General features: G+C 44.9%; 1 protein-coding gene and 1 non-coding gene across 2 annotated transcripts in view; one reads left to right on the top strand and one right to left on the bottom strand.

Annotated features, from left to right (window-relative positions):
* Positions 1 to 25,708, top strand: part of LOC126161244 (uncharacterized) — a 207,417-nt gene that overhangs the window by 46,327 nt on the left and 135,382 nt on the right. The window lies entirely within an intron of this gene.
* Trnat-agu (transfer RNA threonine (anticodon AGU)) lies at positions 11,566 to 11,637 on the bottom strand. Its single transcript has one exon. It is a non-coding gene; the product is annotated as a tRNA-Thr (tRNA).

Raw genomic sequence — 25,708 nt, 5'->3', positions numbered from 1 at the left:
CGCCAGTTTCTTCTTAGGTGGCAAACCGCCCACTTCAGAGTAGCACATACCCCAATGGCTTTAATTATTTCCAGTCTCTGCTTTCCTTACAGTCTTGTTCTCTACAGACCCCTCTATTACTACGAAAGTTATCATCTGCTGTCTTAACACGTGCGCTATCATCTTGACTCTCTTTCTAGTTAGTGTTGTATATACCACATGTTCCAATGCTTTGGGAATGCAGTACATTTTTATCTATAGTTTTAGTAGTTCGCTTAATTTATATCTGTATTCTGGAACACTGTACTAAAGCTTATTAAGGAAATTGCAATCGTATTGGGTATGAAAGGAAATTTATGACTGGATTGAGGATTTCATGGTAGGAAGGTCGCAGCCCGCTATCTTAAAAGATGTAAAAGTAGCTTCAGGCGTACCACAGGGGAGTGTGTGGGGAGAAAAGAACTGCTTAAATAGTCAGTCAGACCTTGATAAGATTTGAAAGTAGTGCGACGTTCACCACTTCCTTTAAGTGTTCAGAAATCTAAAATCTGCTCTTCGCCAAAAGAAAAAACCGTAGAAACCCTATGATAACAATATCAATGGCTCACGATTGAGGCGTTCATTGTAAGGATACTGGGAAAATGCCACCAGTCTACAGATAAAATTGCTTACAAAATAGTCGTGCGATTCATATAAGAATACTACTTAAGTGTGCGGGACCCAAACCACATACGACTAATAGCAGTTATTGAGCGAATACATTGAAACGTCCCCGTAGAAAAAATTTATACGCGACTGTGCTTAAACTGACACACAATATTTTTAGCGCAACGCAGTCTGACTTTCAATAGTCCCTACAAAAGAATGGTCCTGACTAACATTAACCTATATGTTTCACAAATCACTTACCTCACAAAAATCTTCATTACTCGAACTACTGCAATACAGCGAGCGCCACTACTGCCAGCTGAATAAAAGATTCAAACTACGGAAGGCACTAACTACTGATAGGGATAGTTAGCAAATGAAAGATCTTTGTAGAGAACAAACAATGTATTTACCTTAATAGTCATAATATATATAGCAGTTCATGACAAATTACAAAACTCCGCCATCTCTCTCCCCACATACACCACTGCTGGCGGCTCACCTCCAACTGCCCAACGCTATGCGCTGTTAACATCCAGCTGCCGCTGCGCAACACTACAATGGCAGACATCAATGCAAACTAGCACACAGAGCGCTACGTAACGTTGCCAATAAGAAAACATAAACAGCCTACTTACAACATGCAAGCGCAGTATGAATATGGCTCTGTGCATTATCGGACTTAACATCTGAGGTCATCAGTCCCATAGAACTTAGAACTACTTAAACCTAACTAACCTAAGGACATCACACACCTCCATGCCCGAGGCAGGATTCGAACCTGCGACCGTAGCAGTCGCGCGGTTCCAGGCTGAAGCGCCTAGAACCGCATGGCCACCGCGACCGGCACAGTACGAATACTCACAGGTTTGTTTGATCCGTGGGAGAGTGTCACAGAGATAATGAAACACCTGAACTGGTAGACGCTTGAAGATAGACGTAAACTATCCCGATGAAGCCTACTTAATAAGCTGGAAGAACCTGTGTTAAGTGGTGAAACTGGAAATACCCCATGAACTTCTACCCGTCATTCCTGTAAGCACTTATACAGGCATGTAGACATTCTTCCCGTGGTCGACACACGAATAGAACGAGAAGAAACTCTATTGCTTAAAACAGTGGAAAGAGCCCTCTGCCGTGCACTTCACAGTGGTTAGCAGAGGTGTAGAAACACATCTCAATTGCTTGAATTCTCTTGATTTCTGGCTTTCCCATACTGCACGATTGATTTCCGTAAAGTGTTATGTTCTAGAAGAACTGCTGCTACGGTCGGAGGTTCGAATCCTGCCTCGGGCATGGGTGTGTGTGATGTCCTTAGGTTAGTTAGGTTTAAGTAGTTCTAAGTTCTAGGGGACTGATGACCACAGCAGTTGAGCCCCATAGTGCTCAGAGCCATTTGGACCATTCTAGAAGAACACTCTTAGAGAATTCTCCCGCTAATTAAGACCTATTTTTGATAGTATTGGACGTCTTAGGTGAAGAATTTCCTCTTTGCCTAGGCTGTTCTGTACTTTGTCTGTCATGTGTTACTTTGCTTCCAAAGTAGTGGAATGAATTCAATTTATCTCCAATGCGATCCCCACTGTTGATGTTAAATATGTCGCTTATCTTATTCCCTATACTCCTCAATAATTTCGTCTTTTATTTGCTAACTCTCAATCCATCACCTCCGCTCAGAAGTCTGTTCAGTCTATTTAACAGTTCATATATTTTCCGCAATTTGATATTAATTCACTGTGATTTTCGTCATACCTCTGAACCTTTTCCTTTATTTCATACAGTGTCCAGTGATGTACAGGTTGAACATAGAGCACAAAGACTGCAATCGCACCTTTCACACTTTGTAATTCGAGCAATTCTGTCTTCGTCATCCGTTGTTGTTGTTGTTGTTGGTTCTTGTGCATATTTAATGTACCCGTCTGTCACTAATCGGTATATCTATTTTTCCGACAGTTTCAAACATATTGCTTTACTTTATGTACGCACCTGCCTAGTAAGCAGGAGACCCGGGTTCGATTCCTGGCCTTCGCACAAATTTTTCCTTTCCGTTTCAGTCTATATATATAAAATGTAGATGTTATATTCAATGATTGTGGTGGAAGTTCTTTATAAACAAAGAAACACATGATTTTCAATATAAGTGACACAAAATTAATTCAGTGTTATGTCCTTTTAAAATAAAACAGTTCTTTTTGCTTACGTCGATTTATGCTGTGTGGTACCATCACCCAAAGGAACTTTCGCCACAATCAGCGAAAATCACATCTACAGCGTGACATAATACAACTATAAACAGCTGACTAATGATGAACCATTGACAGTAGCAGTTGCTGTTTTTACTTAATTGTAGTAATTAATCTGGATTTTCACACAGCCATTGTCTTACCATGTCAATTTTTGGACGAAATAACTTGTAAGCCGACAAATCCTATGAAAAAGGCTTAAGTTTGCTGATCGTCATCTAACAGATGAGCCATCAAACTACTTGTGCGATAGTTCTCACGATTCCTTGCACTTTCTGCCTTCGAGATTATGTGGATGATTTTCTTAGAATGGAACAAAGATTTGTCTTCAGTCTGATAGATTATATACACTAAATAGAATATCTATTTAATTCCTACTTGCCGCAGTATTCTAAAAATTCCAGAGGAAGGTTATCGCTGCCTTCCGCTTTATCTGATCTCAAGTCTTCTGGATCCTCTACATTCTGCGAACTGAAAACCATTTCTTCTTCTATCGATACAGAAGACAGATCCTTCCCCATGTAGAAGTCGGTTGGTGTACGCTTTCCACATATCCACTAGTAGCTTAGCTGTATCGGTATGGGGCCAGGGGTAATGTAGTTCGGCAATCCTTACTACAAGCTCAGGGCAGTTGTACGACAGGGGGACCTTACAGACTTCACTTGAGATTTTTATCAGTAGCATTAGTAGCGCAGCTGAATATGGTTCAAGACAAAGGGTACATTGTTCTCCTTATGTTAAGCAATGACATCTCTTAGTCTTACCCTTTATGTAAACAAATAGCTCACTTGTGCTCTTAAGCTATGTTTGTGCAAATATACCACATGACACATGTACACAAGCTGTGCACCAATGCTGTAATACATTATACACTCCTGGAAATTGAAATAAGAACACCGTGAATTCATTGTCCCAGGAAGGGGAAACTTTATTGACACATTCCTGGGGTCAGATACATCACATGATCACACTGACAGAACCACAGGTACATAGACACAGGCAACAGAGCATGCACAATGTCGGCACTAGTACAGTGTTTATCCACCTTTCGCAGCAATGCAGGCTGCTATTCTCCCATGGAGACGATCGTAGAGATGCTGGATGTAGTCCTGTGGAACGGCTTGCCATGCCATTTCCACCTGGCGCCTCAGTTGGACCAGCGTTCGTGCTGGACGTGCAGACCGCGTGAGACGACGCTTCATCCAGTCCCAAACATGCTCAATGGGGGGCAGATCCGGAGATCTTGCTGGCCAGGGTAGTTGACTTACACCTTCTAGAGCACGTTGGGTGGCACGGGATACATGTGGACGTGCATTGTCCTGTTGGAACAGCAAGTTCCCTTGCCGGTCTAGGAATGGTAGAACGATGGGTTCGATGACGGTTTGGATGTACCGTGCACTATTCAGTGTCCCCTCGACGATCACCAGTGGTGTACGGCCAGTGTAGGAGATCGCTCCCCACACCATGATGCCGGGTGTTGGCCCTGTGTGCCTCGGTCGTATGCAGTCCTGATTGTGGCGCTCACCTGCATGGCGCCAAACACGCATACGACGATCATTGGCACCAAGGCAGAAGTGACTCTCATCGCTGAAGACGACACGTCTCCATTCGTCCCTCCATTCACGCCTGTCGCGACACCACTGGAGGTGGGCTGCACGATGTTGGGGCGTGAGCGGAAGACGGCCTAACGGTGTGCGGGACCGTAGCCCAGCTTCATGGAGACGGTTGCGAATGGTCCTCGCCGATACCCCAGGAGCAACAGTGTCCCTAATTTGCTGGGAAGTGGCGGTGCGGTCCCCTACGGCACTGCGTAGGATCCTACGGTCTTGGCGTGCATCCGTGCGTCGCTGCGGTCCGGTCCCAGGTCGACGGGCACGTGCACCTTCCGCCGACCACTGGCGACAACATCGATGTACTGTGGAGACCTCACGCCCCACGTGTTGAGCAATTCGGCGGTACGTCCACCCGGCCTCCCGCATGCCCACTATACGCCCTCGCTCAAAGTCCGTCAACTGCACATACGGTTCACGTCCACGCTGTCGCGGCATGCTACCAGTGTTAAAGACTGCGATGGAGCTCCGTATGCCACGGCAAACTGGCTGACACTGATGGCGGCGGTGCACAAATGCTGCGCAGCTAGCGCCATTCGACGGCCAACACCGCGGTTCCTGGTGTGTCCGCTGTGCCGTGCGTGTGATCATTGCTTGTACAGCCCTCTCGCAGTGTCCGGAGCAAGTATGGTGGGTCTGACACACCGGTGTCAATGTGTTCTTTTTTCCATTTCCAGGAGTGTATATTTAGCTCCCAACTGTCTTACACCTTCCAATTTGCTACCCTCCCATTTTTTTTTCAATCAATAACTAGAGAGGTATGGGGGAGATGGGAGGCAATAACTTGAAAGAACTCAGAGGTATAAACTCCTGGGACTTAAAACAAATAAATTATAACAGCATTGATGCGCAGTGCGGTTTATTTACTTAAGTGGTGAGGTAAGTGACGTCATTGTTTACATAATGAGAGCAAAGGCTCTTTGTCTAAAAACATAAAAAGTTCTACTGAAATCGCTGGTTATAAAAATCGCAGTATATTGAACATTGTATAGGTGCCCCTGCGTTGAAGTTGGCATTAGCTTATAGTACATCTAAATACCAGGCCCTGTAACGCCCCAGCTACACTATGTGTTCAAAAGTATCCGGACAACTGGCTCAAAATGACTTGCAAGTTCGTGGCGCCCTCCATCGGTAATGCTAGAATTCAATATGGTGATGACCCACCCTTAGCCTTGACTTCTTCCACTCTCGCAGGCATAAGTTCAATCAGGTGCTGGAAGGTTTCTTGGGGAATGGCAGCCCATTCTTCACGTAGTGTTGCACTGAGGAGAGGTATCGATGTCGGCCAGTGAAGCGTGGCACGAAGTCGGCTTTCCTAAACACCAAAGGTGTTTTATTGTTCTATAGGATTCAGGTCAGGACTCTTTGGAGGCCAGTCCATTACAGGGATGTTATTGTCGTGTAAGCACTCCGCCACAGGCCATGCATTATAAAGAGATGCTCGATCATGCTGAAAGATGCAACCACCATCCCCGAATTGCTCTTCAACAGCAGGAAACAACAAGGTGCTTAAAACATCAGTGTAAGCCTGTGCTGTGATAGTGTCAAACAACAAGGGGTGCAAGCCTCCTCCATGAAAAACACGACCACACCATAACACCACCGCCTCCGAATTTTACTTTTGGCACTACACACGCTGACAGATGACGTTCACCAGACATTCGCCATACCCACACCCTGCCATCGGATCGCCACGTTGTGTACCGTGATTCGTCACCCTACACAACATTTTTCCACTGTTCAATCGTCCAGTGTTTACGCTCCTTACAGCAAGCGAGGCGTCGTTTGGAATTTACTGGCGTGATGTGTGGTTTATAAGCAGCCGCTCGACCATGAAATCCAAGTTTTCTCACCTCCCGTCTAACTGCCGTAGTACTTGTAGTGGATCCTGATGCAGTTTGGAATTCCTGTGAGATGGTCTTGATAGATGTCTGCCTGTTACACACTACGACCCACTATAACTGTCGGCAATCTCTGTCAGTCAAGAGACGAGGTCGGCCTGCACGCTTTTGTGCTGTACGTGTCCCTTCACGTTTCCACTTCCCTATCACATCGGAAACAGTGGACCTAGTGGTGTTTAGGAGTATGGAAATCTCGCCTACAGACGTGTGACACAAGTGACACCCAATCACCTGACCACATTCGAAGTCCTTGAGTTCCGCGGAGCGCTCCATTCTGCTCTCTCACGATGCCTGGTGACTGCTGAGGTTGCTGATATGGAGTACCTAGCAGTAGGTGGCAGCACAATGCACCTAATACGAAAATGTATGTTTATTGGGGTGTCCGGGTACTTTTAATCACATAGTGTATACTACTTACGCTCTCTCCTCTGCGTTTCACGTTCCAGTTCATTGCGCAGGATAGTCTGTAGCATGAAGAGCGTCCTTTGCGTGTCGTGAATGTCACAGTCAGAGCTGTTGCACCTGTGCGTGCGAGAGGCGGATGTGATGAAACAAGACGTTCAGCTCAACGAAATGAGGTCGGCAGACGAGGAAGTAGCATCGGCTGCATATCTGGGAAGCTGTTCTATTGTCGCTGAGACTTCCTCAGTTATAAAACTCTCCGATGTGGTGAGACCGACATTTTGGAGGACGACGATTCATAGCCCCCTCCAGATTCAGTGTTTCCTCGGTTTCCCTAAATCGCTTCAGGCGAACGTGGGAGTGGTTCCTTTCAAAGCGGCACGGTCGGCTTCACTCCCCATCCCTCCACTACCGCAGCCTTCGCTCCGTCTGTAATGGTCTTCTCACCGTTGGGACGTTAAACCCTAATCTTCCTTCCTTTCTTGGAATCCTGCTGTTCACGATATCTGTTTGTTGAGAATACGTTTATAAACATTCGATACGTGTGTGTTAACATATTCTAGTATAGTTCTGGAACGCCTGGATCAATTTAAATGTAAGGTAGCCAATGATTAGAAGTTTCACTAGTGAAAAGACAGGATGTTTCAAAAACGACTTTACAACTTTGAAAATTCATATAAATTAACTCATAGCACCTACAGAAGTGATTGCAGTGTCAGTTTGTAGGGAATTAACATTAAGTTTAGTCTCACGTAGTTCGCTAGTGATGAATTGCACCGTAAGGAGAGATAGCAGCGGTTGCGTTGAAGATGGCTGCCTTTACTGGACCCGAGCGTGCTAGCGGTGTGTTTCGGTTTGAAAAATCGAAGTCAGCGACAACAGTTCAGCGTGATTTCCGTACCAAGTACGCTAAAGATCCTCCTATTAGGCCTACAGTTCATGAGTGGCATAAATGTTTGTAAGTAGGCTGTTTAGGTTTTGTTAACGCTCTATATGAAAATCACTGGCTGTGCTGTGTGCAGTCTGTGGCTAGTTTGCATTGTTGTCTGCCATTGTAGCGTTGGGCAGCGGCAGCTGGATGTGAACAGCGCGTAGCGTTGCGCAGTTGGAGGTGAGCCGCCAGCAGTGGTGGATGTGGGGAGAGAGATGGCGGAGTTTTGAAATTTGTTATACTGGATATTATGAACTGCTATGTATATTATGATTTTTCAACACTATTAAGGTAAATACATTGTTTGTTCTCTATCAAAATTTTTCATTTGCTAACTATGCCTATCAGTAGTTAGTGCCTTCCGTAGTTTGAATCGTTTATTTAGCTGGCAGTAGTGGCGCTCCCTGTATTGCAGTAGTTCGAGTAACGAAGATTTTTGTGAGGTAATTGATTTGTGAAAGGTATAGGTTAATGTTAGTTAGGGCCATAGTTTTTTAGGGATTATTAAAAGTCAGATTGCGTTGCGCTAAAAATATTGTGTGTCAGTTTAAGCACAGTCTTGTATAAATGTTCAAAAGGGGACGTTTCATGTTTTGTAGAAACAGGATGCTCGGTAAGACGCTTGAAATCACCAGGTCATCCAAGCACATCTGACGACGTCGTTGAGTGAATGAGAAAACGTTTTGCCAACAGTCCTACGAAATCGACCCGGCGTGCATCTCGCGAACTGCAAATCCCACATACGGCTGTATGGCGTGCGTTGAGAAACCGTTTGCGTTTGAAACTGTGCAGATTGACGATCGTAAAAGCAATAAAAGACACTGATAAAATTGCTCGCAAGAACTTCTTTGCGGATATGTGAAATCGATTACTTGAGGATGAACATTTCTTGGACAAAATTATCTTTTCTGACGAATCGACTTTTCACTTAAGTGGCAAGGTTAACACACACAACTGTAGGATTTGGAGTAGTGAAAATCCACATCAAACATTGCAGCATGTTCGTGATAGCCCTAATCTGAACGTTTTTGTGCACCAAGTCAGTGGATTGGTCGTGATGGTTTTTTTATGGGGATTCATCAAGGATATCGTGCTTGTACCACCTGTGCTGGCTTCTCTATCTGAACTTAGCGCAAGAAATTACGCCGCCACTGAGTAAGTTACACATGCAGCGCTACAGCGAGTTGGGGAAGAAATTGTCTTCCGATTGAATGTGTGCAGGATAACCAACGGAAGCCACATACAACAACTTTAACCAAAGGTAAAAAAAACAGATGTGTTTCCCTACAAAATAACACTAAGACCAGCTCTATATCTTCTTTCAATAAATTTATATGAATTTTTGAAGTTGTAAAGTCCTTTTTGAAACACCTTTCCAGAGTGAATTTTCAATCTTCAACGGCGTGCGCACTGATCTGAAATTTCCTGGTTGATTAAAACTGTGCGGTGGACTGGGACTCGGATCTGGGACCTTTGCGTTTCGCAGACATGTATTCTAAGTCGTTTGGGACAAAGGTACCAGGTTTCACTGGCAGCCCAATACATAGTTTTAATCTCACTGGAAGGTTTATCTACACTAATTTGAACATGGCTGCACTACAGCAACGTTTACAGAACAGCTGGTAAAATATACAGCCAAACATTTGCAATAACTGGCGGTTTTTAAATAACTTTTATCATAGTATCGACAGAATTATATCCTTCTTCACAATATCAAACAAACTGATTGCTAATGTGAAGTTTATTTGTCCTTCTGAAGAAGACACGATTAAATTCGACGAAGGATAAACAAACTGATTGCTAATGTGAAGCTTATTTCTCGTTATGAGGAAGTCGGGATTAAATCCGTCGAAACCATGATAAAGATTATTTGAAAACCGCCATTTATTGCAACTGGTTGGCTGTCTATTATACCTGCTGTTTCTTCTACACCTTTACTTCGCAAGCAACATCACGGTGTGTGGCGGAGGGTACTGAGGACATTATTATCTTTTCTACCCTTTCCCTGTTCCAGTCGCTAATGCTACACTGGAAGAATGGCTCCCAGTAAGCCACCATATGACTTGCACTTTCATGGTTTTCCATAGCGTGGTCATTTTGCGATGCTTATATGGCGGAAACTACACTCCTGGAAATGGAAAAAAGAACACATTGACACCGGCGTGTCAGACCCACCATACTTGCTCCGGACACTGCGAGAGGGCTGTACAAGCAATGATCACACGTACGGCACAGCGGACACACCAGGAACCGCGGTGTTGGCCGTCGAATGGCGCTAGCTGCGCAGCATTTGTGCACCGCCGCCGTCAGTGTCAGCCAGTTTGCCGTGGCATACGGAGCTCCATCGCAGTCTTTAACACTGGTAGCATGCCGCGACAGCGTGGACGTGAACCGTATGTGCAGTTGACGGACTTTGAGCGAGGGCGTATAGTGGGCATGCGGGAGGCCGGGTGGACGTACCGCCGAATTGCTTGACACGTGGGGCGTGAGGTCTCCACAGTACATCGATGTTGTCGCCAGTGGTCGGCGGAAGGTGCACGTGCCCGTCGACCTGGGACCGGACCGCAGCGACGCACGGATGCACGCCAAGACCGTAGGATCCTACGCAGTGCCGTAGGGGACCGCACCACCACTTCCCAGCAAATTAGGGACACTGTTGCTCCTGGGGTATCGGCGAGGACCATTCGCAACCGTCTCCATGAAGCTGGGCGACGGTCCCGCACACCGTTAGGCCGTCTTCCGCTCACGCCCCAACATCGTGCAGCCCGCCTCCAGTGGTGTCGCGACAGGCGTGAATGGAGGGACGAATGGAGACGTGTCGTCTTCAGCGATGAGAGTCGCTTCTGCCTTAGTGCCAATGATGGTCGTATGCGTGTTTGGCGCCATGCAGGTGAGCGCCACAATCAGGACTGCATACGACCGAGGCACACAGGGCCAACACACGGCATCATGGTGTGGGGAGCGATCTCCTACACTGGCCGTACACCACTGGTGATCGTCGAGGGGACACTGAATAGTGCACGGTACATCCAAACCGTCATCGAACCCATCGTTCTACCATTCCTAGACCGGCAAGGGAACTTGCTGTTCCAACAGGACAATGCACGTCCACATGTATCCCGTGCCACCCAACGTGCTCTAGAAGGTGTAAGTCAACTACCCTGGCCAGCAAGATCTCCGGATCTGTCCCCCATTGAGCATGTTTGGGACTGGATGAAGCGTCGTCTCACGCGGTCTGCACGTCCAGCACGAACGCTGGTCCAACTGAGGCGCCAGGTGGAAATGGCATGGCAAGCCGTTCCACAGGACTACATCCAGCATCTCTACGATCGTCTCCATGGGAGAATAGCTGCCTGCATTGCTGCGAAAGGTGGATATACACTGTACTAGTGCCGACATTGTGCATGCTCTGTTGCCTGTGTCTATGTGCCTGTGGTTCTGTCAGTGTGATCATGTGATGTATCTGACCCCAGGAATGTGTCAATAAAGTTTCCCCTTCCTGGGACAATGAATTCACGGTGTTCTTATTTCAATTTCCAGGAGTGTATTATGTCACCCGACTCTTGCCGGAACGTACGCTCTCTGAATTTTAACAGTATTGCTATCCGTGATCCATAACCCTTGTCTTGCAGAGTCAGTCACTGAAGTTTACGAGCATCTCTGTAACGCTATTGCGTAAACTAAACAATCCCATAGCCAAATATACCGCCTTTCCTTCGTATTCTTAGAATCTTTTATTACTCCAACGATCAATAATGAATGATAATGAAACTATATAGGTCAAGAGACCTTTTCAAGCCTCAAAGATCTATTATGTACATATGCAAACTAAAGCACCGAATGAAAATTTGTATCATGGCTGGGATTCGAACCCAGGTCTTCTGCTCACTAGGCAGGTGCGCTGACTACTACGCCACCCTGACACAGTGGCTCTGCACAACCACACGGAGTACCCCAATGCGGATCCCTCCTCAATTCAAATTCGCAGTCACGTCACAGCACACTTGGTATTCCCCTACCAAGTGGGCTGAGGGGTGAATGGGAATTTGGGCTGAGGAGGAAGGCGTTTCTCGTACCAAGTGGGCTGAGGCGTGCTTGGGAATTTGGATTGCGAAGGGAGGCGTGGTAGGGCAGTCTGTGCAGTTGCACAAAGCCACTGTGCCAGAGTGTCGTTGTTGTTAATGTATCTGCTTAGTGAGCTGGAGACCTGGTTTCGAATCCCGGCCTTTCCACAAATTTTCATTCGTCGCTCCAGTCTGCACATATATACAAGAATAAACCGAAAGCGTTGTTACCTGCTTCTTTCACAGATGAATTAAATTTTCTTTAGACTCTCCCAAAGAGTCTCAGCGTGACACTTTATTTGTCAACAGTTTGTTTTACGCGGATATTTCACATTAGGCTGCTCCTGGATATTTTAAACTTGTTACTTCTTTCCAGAAATTTGTAGCCAGGACCGCAATTCAAATGTAATTGATGTGCCCTTCTTATTTGTGCGTAATGCGTTTGATTTATTTACGGTGAGGGTCAGCTGTGGGTCTCCCAATCAGTCGTCCATCATGTGCAGATCTTCCTGCATGTAGCTACACTCCTGTGGTATCACAACCTCCCTATACATGGTGGTCCATTGGTCGTGACCGGGCCAAATATCTCACAAAATAATTGTCATACGAAAAAACTACAAAGAACGAAACTTCTCTAGCTTGAATGGGGAAACCGGATGGCGCTATGGTTGGCCCGCTAGATGGTGCTGCCATAGGATATCAACTGCGTTTTTTTACATAGGAACCCCCATTTTTAATTACATATTCGTTTAGTACGTAAAGAAATATGAATGTTTTAGTTGGACCACTTTTTTCGCTTTGTGATAGATGGCGCTGTAATAGTCACAAACATATGGCTCACAATTTTAGACGAGCAGTTGGTAACAGGCAGGTTTTCTAAATTAAAATACAGAACGTAGGTACGTTTGAACATTTTATTTCCGTTGTTCCAATGTGATACATGTAACTTTGTGAACTTATCATATCTGAGAACGCATGCTGTTACAGCGTGATTACCCATAAATACCACACTAATGCAATAAATGCTCAAAATGATGTCCGTCAACCTCAATGCATTTGGCAATACGTGTAACGACATCCCTCTCAGCAGCGAGTAGTTCGCCTTCTGTAATGTTCGCACATGCATTGACAATGCGCTGACGCATGTTGTCAGGCTTTGACGGTGGATCACGATAGCAAATATCCTTCAACGTTCCCCACAGAAAGAAATCCGGGGACGTCAGATCCGGTGAACGTGCGGGCCATGGTATGGTGCTTCGACGACCAATCCACCTGTCATGAAATATGATATTCAATACCGCTTCAACCGCACGCGAGCTATGTGCCGGACATCCATCATGTTGGAAGTACATCGCCATTCTGTCATGCAGTGAAACATCTTGTAGTAACATCGGTAGAACATTACGTAGGAAATCAGCATACATTGCACCATTTAGATTGCCATCGATAAAATGGGGGCCAATTATCCTTCCTCTCATAATGCCGCACCATACATTGACCCTCCAAGGTCACTGATGTTCCACTTGTCGCAGCCATCGTGGATTTTACGTTGGTCAATAGTGCATATTATGTCGGTTTACGTTACCGCTGTTGGTGAATGACGCTTCGTCACTAAATAGAACGCATGCAAAAAAATCTGTCATCGCCCCGTAATTTATCTTGTGCCCAGTAGCAGAACTGTCCACGACGTTCAAAGTCGTCACCATGCAATTCCTGCTGCATAGAAATATGGTACACGTGCAATCGATGTTGATGTAGCACTGTCAGCACCGACGTTTTTGAGATTCCCGATTCTCGCGCAATTTGTCTGCTACTAATGTGCGGTTTAGCGACGACAGCAGCTAAAACACCTACTTGGGCATCATCATTTGTTGCAGGTCGTGGTTGACGTTTCACATCTGGGTGAACACTTCCTGTTTCCTTAAATAACGTAACTATCTGGCGAACGGTCCGGACACTTGGATGATGTCGTCCAAGATACCAAGCAGCATACATTGCACACGCCAGTTGGGCATTTTGATCACAATAGCCATATATCAACACGATATCGACCTTTTCCGCAAATGGTAAACGGCCCAATTTTAACACGGGTAATGTATCACGAAGCAAATACAGCACGCACGCACTGGCGGAATGTTACGAGATACCACGTACTTTGTGACTATTACAGCGCCATCTATCACAAAGAGAAAAAAGTGGCCCAACTAAAACATTCATTTATTTACGTACTACATGAACATGTAATAAAAAATGGGGGTTCCTATTTACAAAAAAAAAAGAAAAAAAATTATCCGTTTGACCTATGGCAGCGCCATCTAGCGGGCCAACCATAGCGCCATCTAGAATGAAATTTTCACTCTACAGCGGAGTGTGCGCTGATATGAAACTTCCTGGCAGATTAAAACTGTGTGCCGGACCAAGACTCGAACTCGGGACCTTTGCCTTTCGCGGGCAAGTGCTCTACTAACTGAGCTAGCCAAGCATGACTCACGCCCCGTCCTCACAGCTTTACTTCTGCCAGTACCTCGTCTTCTACCTTCCAAACTTTACAGAAACTCTCCTGCGATCCATGCAGAACTAGCACTCCTGAAAGAAAGGATATTGCGGAGACATGGCTTAGCCACAGCCTGGGGGATGTTTCTAGAATGAAATTTTTCACTCTACAGCGGAGTGTGCGCTGATATGAAACTTCCTGGCAGATTAAAACTGTGTGCCGGACCGAGACTCGAACTCGGGACCTTTGCCTTTCGCGGGCAAGTGCTCTACCAACTGAGCTACCCAAGCACGACTCACGCATCGTCCTCACAGTTTTACTTCTGCCAGTACCTCGTCTCCTACCTTCCAAACTTTACAGAATCTCTCCTGCAGGAGACTAGCAGAAGTAAAGCTGTGGGGACGGGGCGTGAGTCGTGCTTGGGTAGCTCAGTTGGTAGAGCACTTGCCCGCGAAAGGCAAAGATCCCGAGTTCGAGTCTCGGTCCGGCACACAGTTTTAATCTGCCAGGAAGTTTTATAGCGCCATCTGGTTTCCCCCTTCAAGCTAGACGAGTTTCGTTCTTTGTAGTTTTTTCGTTTTATGCTTATTTCGTGAGATATTTGGCCCGGTCACGATCAATGATCCACCCTGTATGTAACAACCTCGCGGAGACTCTAACGAATCCACCATACCATTTATGTGTGTGCTGGACACTGCCACCCTATGACAGTATCTTGGGGTACTCACGAAGCTACACATAACGATTATGCCCCATGAAGAATGACAGGTTCGTTTCTTTCTACTGGAAAGCCTTAAACTCAGTCACAAAAGTGGTCCGATTTTCGGTAATGTATTTTGCTCACTAAACGCACTGCGAACGTGTATCAAATGCCTTCCGGAAGTCAAGGACACGGCATATATCTGGGCTCCGTTATGTCACATTTATGTGTGATGGTTAACTTAATTTTGAAATTATAATAAAAACTGTTTAATGATGGAAATGCTACATATCGCTCTAGATCGACAGTGACAGTGACAGTGACAGGAAAGCATAGCTACAGAGAGCGATGCATATCATTGTCTACTGGGACAAGCAGGGGCTTCTCAAATGGACTACGACCCATCGCAGCCTAGCCTACTACCCATAAAGGACGAAGAGTAAAACGGCCTTTCTTATTGTGGTACCCACTACGCTACATGCATTTCCCTACCTACTGGCCCTCCATACGATGCACCTCACTCCTCCCAGACTGTGTACAGACCCTCCACAGTGCCTGCATCTTCATCTACCTCAATATTCGTGTCTGAACTTCTGCTGCGTAACTACCATATATCTATGTTTGTGTAGCCTTATAATTGTACAATATTTCTGCGTAATATTCCCAGTGAGGAATGGAAGGTTCCAGTAGTGATTAGTGTGCAATCTTTAACCTGTCCAGACCGTATATTGTGACGCGAACATGATTTGACTGTACAACTTCCGTTATATGAAACGTGCCTGTACAACACTATGAATATACAATGATACAGAAATTTATGAAAGTAATATTGTTAATACAATAGGGAGTTTATCCTAGCACCTGTGACTGATAACCTTCCAACGATCAAGAAATCTCTTCATAATTTTTTTTCTGCAGATGATCTTCCATGTACATAACTGTTTCATACCCACTCCTTGGACAACGATTGTTCTTTTCTACATTTCACCGGAGACAGGACTTCTAGGTCTCTGTCCGACAAGGATGATGAACTAGGTGCTTATTAAGCATGTATCGTTGTCATTGTACTCCTGATGTACATTGTCTGGACATTCGGGTGTATATGACACTGCACATTCCACAGACTCATCTTGAAGAAATGCTCATATTTAATCCTCCACTTCTTAACTAATGTATATAAAACAATGTACAGTCAGTGATACTAATCTAAATTTATGTGGAAACAGGTAAAGCTTCACAGTCTCTTATATATACAAAATTACGTTTTGTTATGGCCCTAAAATTATTTCTCACCTACGCAACAAACATAACGAAATAAACTCTGCTCTGCTACCATGCTTGTAATTCACACTGCTGCACGTTGCCCTGAAATAAACCTCGCCGTTTTTGCAAAAAGCGCTGTTTGGCAATGATCAAATAAATCACACAAGGTGCAGTGCATGTGAGTATGGTAAATAAGTCACGCAAGGTGCAATACATGTAAGTATGGTACAAACCACGTAAAAGTGCAAGGCGTGAGAGCATCCCAGTACTCATCAAGTTTCAATCATCAACAAAACGGTAAAGATCCAGAATTAATTAAATCAAAAGCCTATTTCAGCTTAGTTGCTGTATTTCGACGGAGAAAGCATGAACGGTTAAAATGTTGCTATTTGAAAATGTCCACTTGTCTCTGTTAAACACTGTTGAACTAAGGATCGCTTAGATAGCAGCCAGTCAGGCCGCAGCAGCAGGCCGAGACAGATGCAGCAACAGGGAAGTAACCGATTTTGTAATTTTTACGAGTTCCTAACCAGGAGCGAATTGTATAATTTCATCTGTGTGCTTTAATAGTTTAGTTTCTTGAGTTTCTGCGTGTTAATTTAATACCTAATAGCCACAGTTCTCGCGTTTTCGTTTGCGTCGGAAAGTAAACCGATTTTGTGACATATTACAAGTTCCTAATCAGGGCCGAATTATTTAGTTTCACCTGAGTGCTTCGGTATTATTTTTTTGAATCTCTACATATTAATCTAATGTATTAGACACAGCTCCTCCATTTTCGTCAGCGCCTACAGTAGAGTTCTGCAAGCATGTGCCGATAGTCCGTTTATCTGGGTAGATTAGTTTTCCACTGTCTTTAGTGTGAATAGGGACTGTGATTGTTGTGTGTGGATGCGAGCCGAGTTTGTGACACTTTGCTCTCAAGTCCTCCAGGCTGTGATGGCTTTGGTTACACAGCTTGAGGCTGCAGTGGATGGGCACCACTGTTGTGGGCCAGCCATGGGGATCCAATGGACGTACAGCGCGTCAGAGTCCTCCATTCGATCCTCATTGGCGGCCAACCCAGTTACTTCTCGCACAGAGGTTGACCCCTCTAGTGTGATCGAGTTGGAGGTCGCCCCAGAGCATAGCAGGCAGTGGAAGACTTCCCAGCCAGCTGCACATAAGGCATCCCCGGTTTGTCTGACAAACAGGTTCCAGGTGCTGTCTGTGGCTGACACTGTCGCTGAGCCAGATGCAGCCGCCTGTCCTGTTTCAGAGGAAACCTCTCAGTCTGAAGATCCTGACAATCACAGAGGGTGGGATTATTGACAGTTGGGAGCTCCAACGTTACGCACTTTATGGAACCCTTTAGGGACATGGCTGCCAAAAAGGCCAAGAAAGCCGATGTGCACTCCGTGTGCATACCAGATAGAGTCATTCCAGATGTGGAACAGGTCCTTCTGGATGCCATGAAGAGCACAGGGTGCAGCCAACTGCAGGTGGTGGCTCACGTTGGGACCAATGATGTGTGGATCAGAAAAGATTCTCTCTGGTTTCGAGTGGCTAACAGAAGCGGTAAAGGCTGCCAGTCTTGCTTGCGAGGTGGAAGCAGAGCTGACCATTTGCAGCATAGTCGACAGGACCGATTGCGGACCTCTGGTACAGAGCAGAGTGGAGGGTCTGAATCGGAGGCTCAGATGGTTCTGCGACCATGTAGGCTGCAGATTCCTCGACTTGCGTCATTAGGTGGTTGGGTTTCGGGTTCCGCTGAATTGATCAGGAGTCCACTATACGCAAGAGGCGGCTACACGGGTAGCAGGGGCTGTGTGGCGTGGACTGGGCTGTTTTTTGGGTTACAGGGTCTTGGGAAAACACAAAAAGGGCTTCAGTCACGAAGGGTGCAGGCTGAACACGGGAAGAACGCAGATACAGGAACCATAGGTATAACAGTTGTAAATTCTCGTAGCTGTGTAGGGAAAGTACCAGAGCTCTAAGCACTAATAGAAAGACCTGATACTCAGATCTTTGTAGACACTGAAAGCTGGCTAAAGCTCTGCCGAAATTTTTGTTAAGAACCTAACGGTGTTTCGGAAGGATAGACTACACACGGTTGGCGGGGGCGTGTTTGTTGCTGTTAGAAGTAGTTTATCTTGTCGCTAAATTGAAGTAGATAGTTCCTGTGAGTTAGTATGGGCAGAGATTATTGTTGGCAACCGGAATAAAATAATGATTGGATCCTTTTGCCGATCTCCCAATTCAGATGATAGAATTGCTGAAAGGGTCAAAGAAAACTTGAGTTTTATTTCAAACACGTACTCAACTTGTACAGTCGTAGTTGGTGGTGACTTTCATTTGCCCTCTATATTTTGGCGAAAATACGTGCTTAATTCCGGAGGTACGCATAAAACACCATCCGAAATTGTGCTAAACGCATTCTCTGAAAATTATTTCGAGCAGCTATTCATGAGCCCACGCGAATAGTAATCGGTTGTGAAAACACTCTTGACCTCTTAGCAACAGATAATGCTGAGTTAATAACGAGCATAAAAACCGATTCAGGGATTGGTGAACAACCGGCTGTCGTAGCGAGATTGAATATTGTAATCCCCAAATCCTCGAAAAATAATCGAAAAATATACCTATTAAAAAAAGCAGATAAAAATTCACTTGACGCCTTCCTGAGAGGCAATCTCCACTCATTCCAAATTAATAATATAAGTGTAGATCAGATATGGCTTGAATTCAAAGAAATAGTATCGGCAGCAATTGATAGATTTATACCAAATAAATTAACAAACGACAGAGGTGATCCTCCTTGGTACACAAAACGGGTTAGAACACTGTTGCAAAAACAACGAAACAAACATGCCAAATTTAAACAGACGCAAAATCTCCAAGAGTGGCGATCTTTTACAGAAGCTCGAAATTTAGCGCGGACTTCAATGCGAGATGCTTATAACAGTTTCCACAACGAAACTTGTCTCTAAACCTGGCAGAAAATCCAAAGAGATTCTGGTCGTATGTGAAGTATGTTAGCGGCAAGAAATAATCTATGCCTTTTCTGCGAGATGCCAATGGAGATACTATCGAAGACAGTGCTGCCAAAGCGGAGTTACTAAACACAGCCTTCCGAAATGCCTTCAAAAAAGAAGACGAAGTAAATATTCCAGAATTCCAATCTAGAACAGCTGCCAATATGAGTAACGTAGAAGTAAATATTCTCGGAGTAGTGAAGCAACTTAAATCACTTAATAAAAAAAATGCTTCAAATGGCTCTGAGCACTATGGGACTTAACTTCTAAGGTCAACAGTTCCCTAGAACTTAGAACTACTTAAACCTAACCAACCTAAGGACATCACACACACCCATGCCCGAGGCAGGATTTGAATCTGCGGCCATAGCGGTCGCGCGGTTCCAGACTGTAGCGCCTAGAACCGCTCAGCCACCCCGGCCGACGCACTTAATAAAAGCAAGTCTTCTGGTCCAAACTGTAAACCAATTACGTTCCTTTCGGAGTATTCTGATGCATTAGCTCCATGTTTAACAATCATATACAACCGTTCGCTCGACGGAAGATCCGTATCCAAACACTGGAAAGTTGCATAGGTCACACCAATATTCAAGAAAGGTAGTAGGAGTAATCCACTAAATTACAGGCCCATATCGCTAACGTCGATATGCAGCAGGATTATGGAACACATATTGATACACAGTCAACATAGGTTTAGAAAACATCGTTCCTGTGAAACACAACTAGCTCTTTATTAACATGAAGTGTTGAGTGCTATTGACAAGGGATTTCAGTTCGATTCCGTATTTCTGGATTTCCGGATGGCTTTTGGCACTGTAACACACAAGCGGCATCTAGTGAAATTGCGTGATTATGGAATAACATCTCAGTTACGTGACTGGATTTGTTATTTTCTGTTAGAGAGGTCACAGTTCAGAGTAATTGACGGAAAGTCATCGAGTAAAACAGAAGCGATTTCTGGCGTTCCTCAAGGTAGTGTTATGGCCCTTTGCTGCTCCTTAACTATATAAATGATTTGTGAGACAATCTGAGCGGCCGTCTTCGGTTGTTTGCAGATGACGCTGTCGTTTATCGACTAATAAAGTCATCAGAAGATCAAAACAAACTACAAAACGATTAAAAAGAAATATCGGAATGGTGAGAAAAGTGGCAGTTGACCTTAAATAACGAAAAGTATGAAGTCATCCACATGAGTGCTACAAGGAACTCGTTAAACTTCGGTTACACGATAAATCAGTCTAATCTAAAAGCCGTAAATTCAACTAAATACCTAGGTATTACAAGAACTTAAATTGGAAGGAACACATAGAAAATGTTGTGGGGAAGTGTAACCAACGTTTTATTGGCAGAACACTTAGAAAATGTAACAGTCCTACTAAGGAGACTGCCTACACTACGCTTGTCCGTCCTCTTTTAGAATACTGCTGCGCGGTGTGGGATCATTACCAGATAGAACTGACGGAGTACATCGAAAAAGTTCAAAGAAAGGCAGCACTTTTTGTATTATCGCGAAATATGGGAGAGAGTGTCACAGAAATGATACAGGATTTCGGATGGACATCATTAAAAGAAAGGCGTTTTTCGTTGCGACGGAATCTTCTTACGAAATTCCTATCACCAACTTTCTCCTCCGAATGCGAAAATATTTTGTTGACACTGACCTACATAGGACGGAACGATCACCATGATAAAATAAGAGAAATCAGTGCTCGTACGGAAAGATATAGGTGTTCATTCTTTCCGCTCGCTATACGAGATTGGAATAATAGAGGATTGTCAAGGTGGTTCGATGAACCCTCTGCCAGACACTGAAATGTGCTTTGCAGTGTATCCATGTAGATGCAGATGTATATCTAGACCCAGGAGTGGAAACATAGAGATGTTTCAACACACTGAACAAATTTAATTAGGTCAGTTTCTGCATCAGCCGCATATAAAAGGATTTGGAATGATGAAAACTTATATGATAATCACGAAGTAGCTGCACAGTGGTCTGTTCACTATTCATGGAATCTCTACATTTAAACTCGCTAGCGAAATGAAAATGTTTCTCGGCCACAACACTCAAACATTTGCAATTATAGCTACCGCATATACACTCCTGGAAATTGAAGTAAGAACACCGTGAATTCATCGTCCCAGGAAAGGGAAACTTCATTGACACATTCCTGGGGTCAGATACATCACATGATCACACTGACAGAACCACAGGCACATAGACACAGGCAACAGAGCATGCACAATGTCGGCACTAGTACAGTGTATATCCACCTTTCGCAGCAATGCAGGCTTCTATTCTCCCATGGAGACGATCGTAGAGATGCTGGATGTAGTCCTGTGGAACGGCTTGCCATGCCATTTCCACCTGGCGCCTCAGTTGGACCAGCGTTCGTGCTGGACGTGCAGACCGCGTGAGACGACGCTTCATCCAGTCCCAAACATGCTCAATGGGGGACAGATCCGGAGATCTTGCTGGCCAGGGTAGTTGACTTACACCTTCTAGAGCACGTTGGGTGGCACGGGATACATGCGGACGTGCATTGACCTGTTGGAACAGCAAGTTCCCTTGACGGTCTAGGAATGGTAGAACGATGGGTTCGATGACGGTTTGGATGTACCGTGCACTATTCAGTGTCCCCTCGACGATCACCAGTGGTGTACGGCCAGTGTAGGAGATCGCTCCCCACACCATGATGCCGGGTGTTGGCCCTGTGTGCCTCGGTCGTATGCAGTCCTGATTGTGGCGCTCACCTGCACGGCGCCAAACACGCATACGACCATCATTGGCACCAAGGCAGAAGCGACTCTCATCGCTGAAGACGACACGTCTCCATTCGTCCCTCCATTCACGCCTGTCGCGACACCACTGGAGGCGGGCTGCACGATGTTGGGGCGTGAGCGGAAGACGGCCTAACGGTGTGCGGGACCGTAGCCCAGCTTCATGGAGACGGTTGCGAATGGTCCTCGCCGATACCCCAGGAGCAACAGTGTCCCTAATTTGCTGGGAAGTGGCGGTGCGGTCCCCTACGGCACTGCGTAGGATCCTACGGTCTTGGCGTGCATCCGTGCGTCGCTGCGGTCCGGTCCCAGGTCGACGGGCACGTGCACCTTCCGCCGACCACTGGCGACAACATCGATGTACTGTGGAGACCTCACGCCCCACGTGTTGAGCAATTCGGCGGTACGTCCACCCGGCCTCCCGCATGCCCACTATACGCCCTCGCTCAAAGTCCGTCAACTGCACATACGGTTCACGTCCACGCTGTCGCGACATGCTACCAGTGTTAAAGACTGCGATGGAGCTCCGTATGCCACGGCAAACTGGCTGACACTGACGGCGGCGGTGCACAAATGCTGCGCAGCTAGCGCCATTCGACGGCCAACACCGCGGTTCCTGGTGTGTCCGCTGTGCCGTGCGTGTGATTATTGCTTGTACAGCCCTCTCGCAGTGTCCGGAGCAAGTATGGTGGGTCTGACACACCGGTGTCAATGTGTTCTTTTTTCCATTTCCAGGAGTGTACATTGGTGGATATTACCGCATTCAGACGAACAGAGTGATATCTCGGAAACAAACTTTTCACACCAGCACTTCCAACAGCACAACCCACGGTAAAGCGCACGCCCGACAAGACAGCCACCAGTCTGACGTCGTCTACCTAAAAAACAACATTAACTCTGGTAACCCAAAGAGATCTGCTCACAATACGCACTCAGGATACAAGTTCCACCGGGCAAAGATTACGCAAGCTGCTAGCACTTCGCCACATACAGCCGACTTATAATACGTAAGGGGTTGTAGCAAATTCCTAGATTCGTTACTTAATTTTGTAAGTAGGCTTTTGCCCGAAAATTAGCGTCTATCTCCAGCCTATTCAGTTCTTTCAGCATCTCTTTACCCACCCCACAGGTCGAACAAACCTCTGACCATTCGTGCTAACCCTTCTCCGTATACTCTGAATATCCTATTTGGTATGTGTCCTACACAATTGAAAAATATTCTAAGAAAAACTTATACGAGAGGTTTTAAACAACGTCCTTTGCAAACTGTCAACATTTTCCCAGTATTCTACGAATTAACAGAGGACTCTACCTGCTTTTCCTGAGTCTGAGCGTGTGTGATCATTGCATTTCATATCCCTATAACTCTTTACACGCATGTACTTGTATAAGTTGGCTCATTCCAGTTGTAACTCATCGATACTGTAATCATAGGCTACTGTAGGCTACTTTACATTTCTGTATATTAAAAACAAATTGCCAATCATTGTACTACTTTGCGATCTTATGAATAGGTAGATATTTTTTCAGCTTTTTTCGCCTCGTACTTTACAACAGACAACTGCATCATCTGCAGAAAGTGTGGGGTTACTTTTTACAGTTTTTGCCAGGTTACCAAAATGAACAGCATGTCGCTCAGTACACTTTCCTGACTCAGTCCTGAAGTTACTTCTACTTCTGGCAAGGACTCTGCATGCGAGATGCGTGCATGTTGTGCCCTTCCCATCAAGGAATCCGCAGCTAAGTCACAAGTTTCGTTTGATATCCCATATGATAGTGCTTTCATTAAAATCATAAAATAGTGAATCTACCTGATTGTACTGATTCAAGGCTCTTTGAATGTCTTGAGAGAAAATCGCGAGTTCGATTTCCTTTAATCGGTGTTTTCGGAATCCACACTAATTGACATGCAGGATATCCTTCCGTTCGACATCCGTCATCGTCTTCATGTGTTTTCTTCCGTCTACTGAACATAATCTTTTCTCCGAAGTATCCACAGTATTTTATGATTAAACGGAAGTTAAGTCAGCCTTGAGAATGGGGTGTTTAGAAAATTACTTTCAAACACTGTCTGAATTACTCAGCAGTTTTCGCATTCTGTGTGGTAAATGGTTCTACTCAGCTGTATATAACCCATCACTTGCATAAAACTTAAGTTTTTCACAGAGTATAACTTGATCTACACTGCCGAACGCCTTGGAAGGATCACAAAAACTACCAACTGGCAATATTCTTTATTTAAGGTTTTTCATATTTGGGGAAAGATACAGCCGACAGGAAAGTTAAAGAGACCTTTGGAGAAAAGAGAACCACCTGTATGAATATCCGGAGCTCAGATGGGAAACCAGTCCTAAGCAAAGAAGGGAAAGCAGAAAGAAGGAAGGTCTATATAAAGGGTCTATACAAGGGCGAGGTACTTGAGGGCAATATTATGGAAATAGAGAAGGACGTAGATGAAGATGAAATGGGAGATATGATACTGCGTGAAGAATTTGACAGATCACTGAGAGATCTAAATAAAAAAAGCCCCTGGAAGTAGACAACATTCCATTAGAACTATTGATAGCCTTGGGAGAACCAGCCATGACAAAACTCCCCTATTTGGTGAGCAAGATGTATGAGACAGTAAGATGTGTGAGACAGGCGAAATACACTCAGACTTCAAGAAGAATATAATAATTCCAATCCCAAAGTAAGCAAATGTCGACAGGTGTGAAAATTACCGAACCATCAGTTTAATAAATCACGGCTGCAAAATACTAACGCGAATTCTTGCAGACGAATGGAAAATCTGGTAGAAGCCGACCTCGGGTAAGAGCAGATTGGATTCCGTAGAAATGTTAGAACACGTGAGGCAATACTGACCCTACGACTTATCTTAGAGAATAGATTAAGTAAAGGCAAACCTACGTTTCTAGCATTTATAGACTTAGAGAAAGATTTTCGCAATGTTGACTGGAATACTCTCTTTCAAATTCTAAAGGTGGCAGGGGTCAAATACAGGGAGCGAAAGGCTGTTTACAATTTGTACAGAAACCAGATGGCAGTTATAAGAGTCGAGGGACATGAAAGGGAAGCAGTGGTAGTGAAGCGAGAGGGGCAGGGTTGTAGCCTATCTCCGATGCTATTCAATCTGTATACCGAGCAAGCAGTAAAGGAAACAAAAGAAAAATTTGGAGTAGGAATTAACATCCATAGAGAAGAAATAATAATTTTGAGATTTTCCGCCGACATTGTATTTCTGTCAGAGACAGCAAAGGTCCTGGAAGAGCAGTTAAACGGAATGGACAGTGGCTTGAAAGGAGGAGATAAGATGAACAAGAAGAAAAGCAAAAACGAATTAAATCACATGATACTGAGGGAATTAGATTAGGAAATGAGACACTTAAAGTAGTAAAGGAGTTTTGTTATTTGTGGAGCAAAATAACTAATAATGGTCGAAGTAGAGAGGATATAAAATGTAGACTGGCTATGGGACGGAACTCGTTTCTGAAGAAGAGAAATTTGTTAACATCGAGTATAGATTTAAGTGTCAGGAAGTAGTTTCTGAAAATATCTGTATGGAGTTAGCCATGTATGGAAGCGAAACGCGGACGATAAATAGTTTAGACAAGACGAGAATAGAAGCTTTCGAAATGTGGTGCTACAGAAGAATGCTGAAGACTAGATGGGTAGATCACG

This window comes from Schistocerca cancellata, chromosome 2 (genome assembly GCF_023864275.1).
Source record: "Schistocerca cancellata isolate TAMUIC-IGC-003103 chromosome 2, iqSchCanc2.1, whole genome shotgun sequence".
NCBI lineage: Eukaryota > Metazoa > Arthropoda > Insecta > Orthoptera > Acrididae > Schistocerca > Schistocerca cancellata.
Note: the sequence above shows the minus strand (reverse complement) of the source record. Positions and strands in the feature narration are given on the sequence as shown.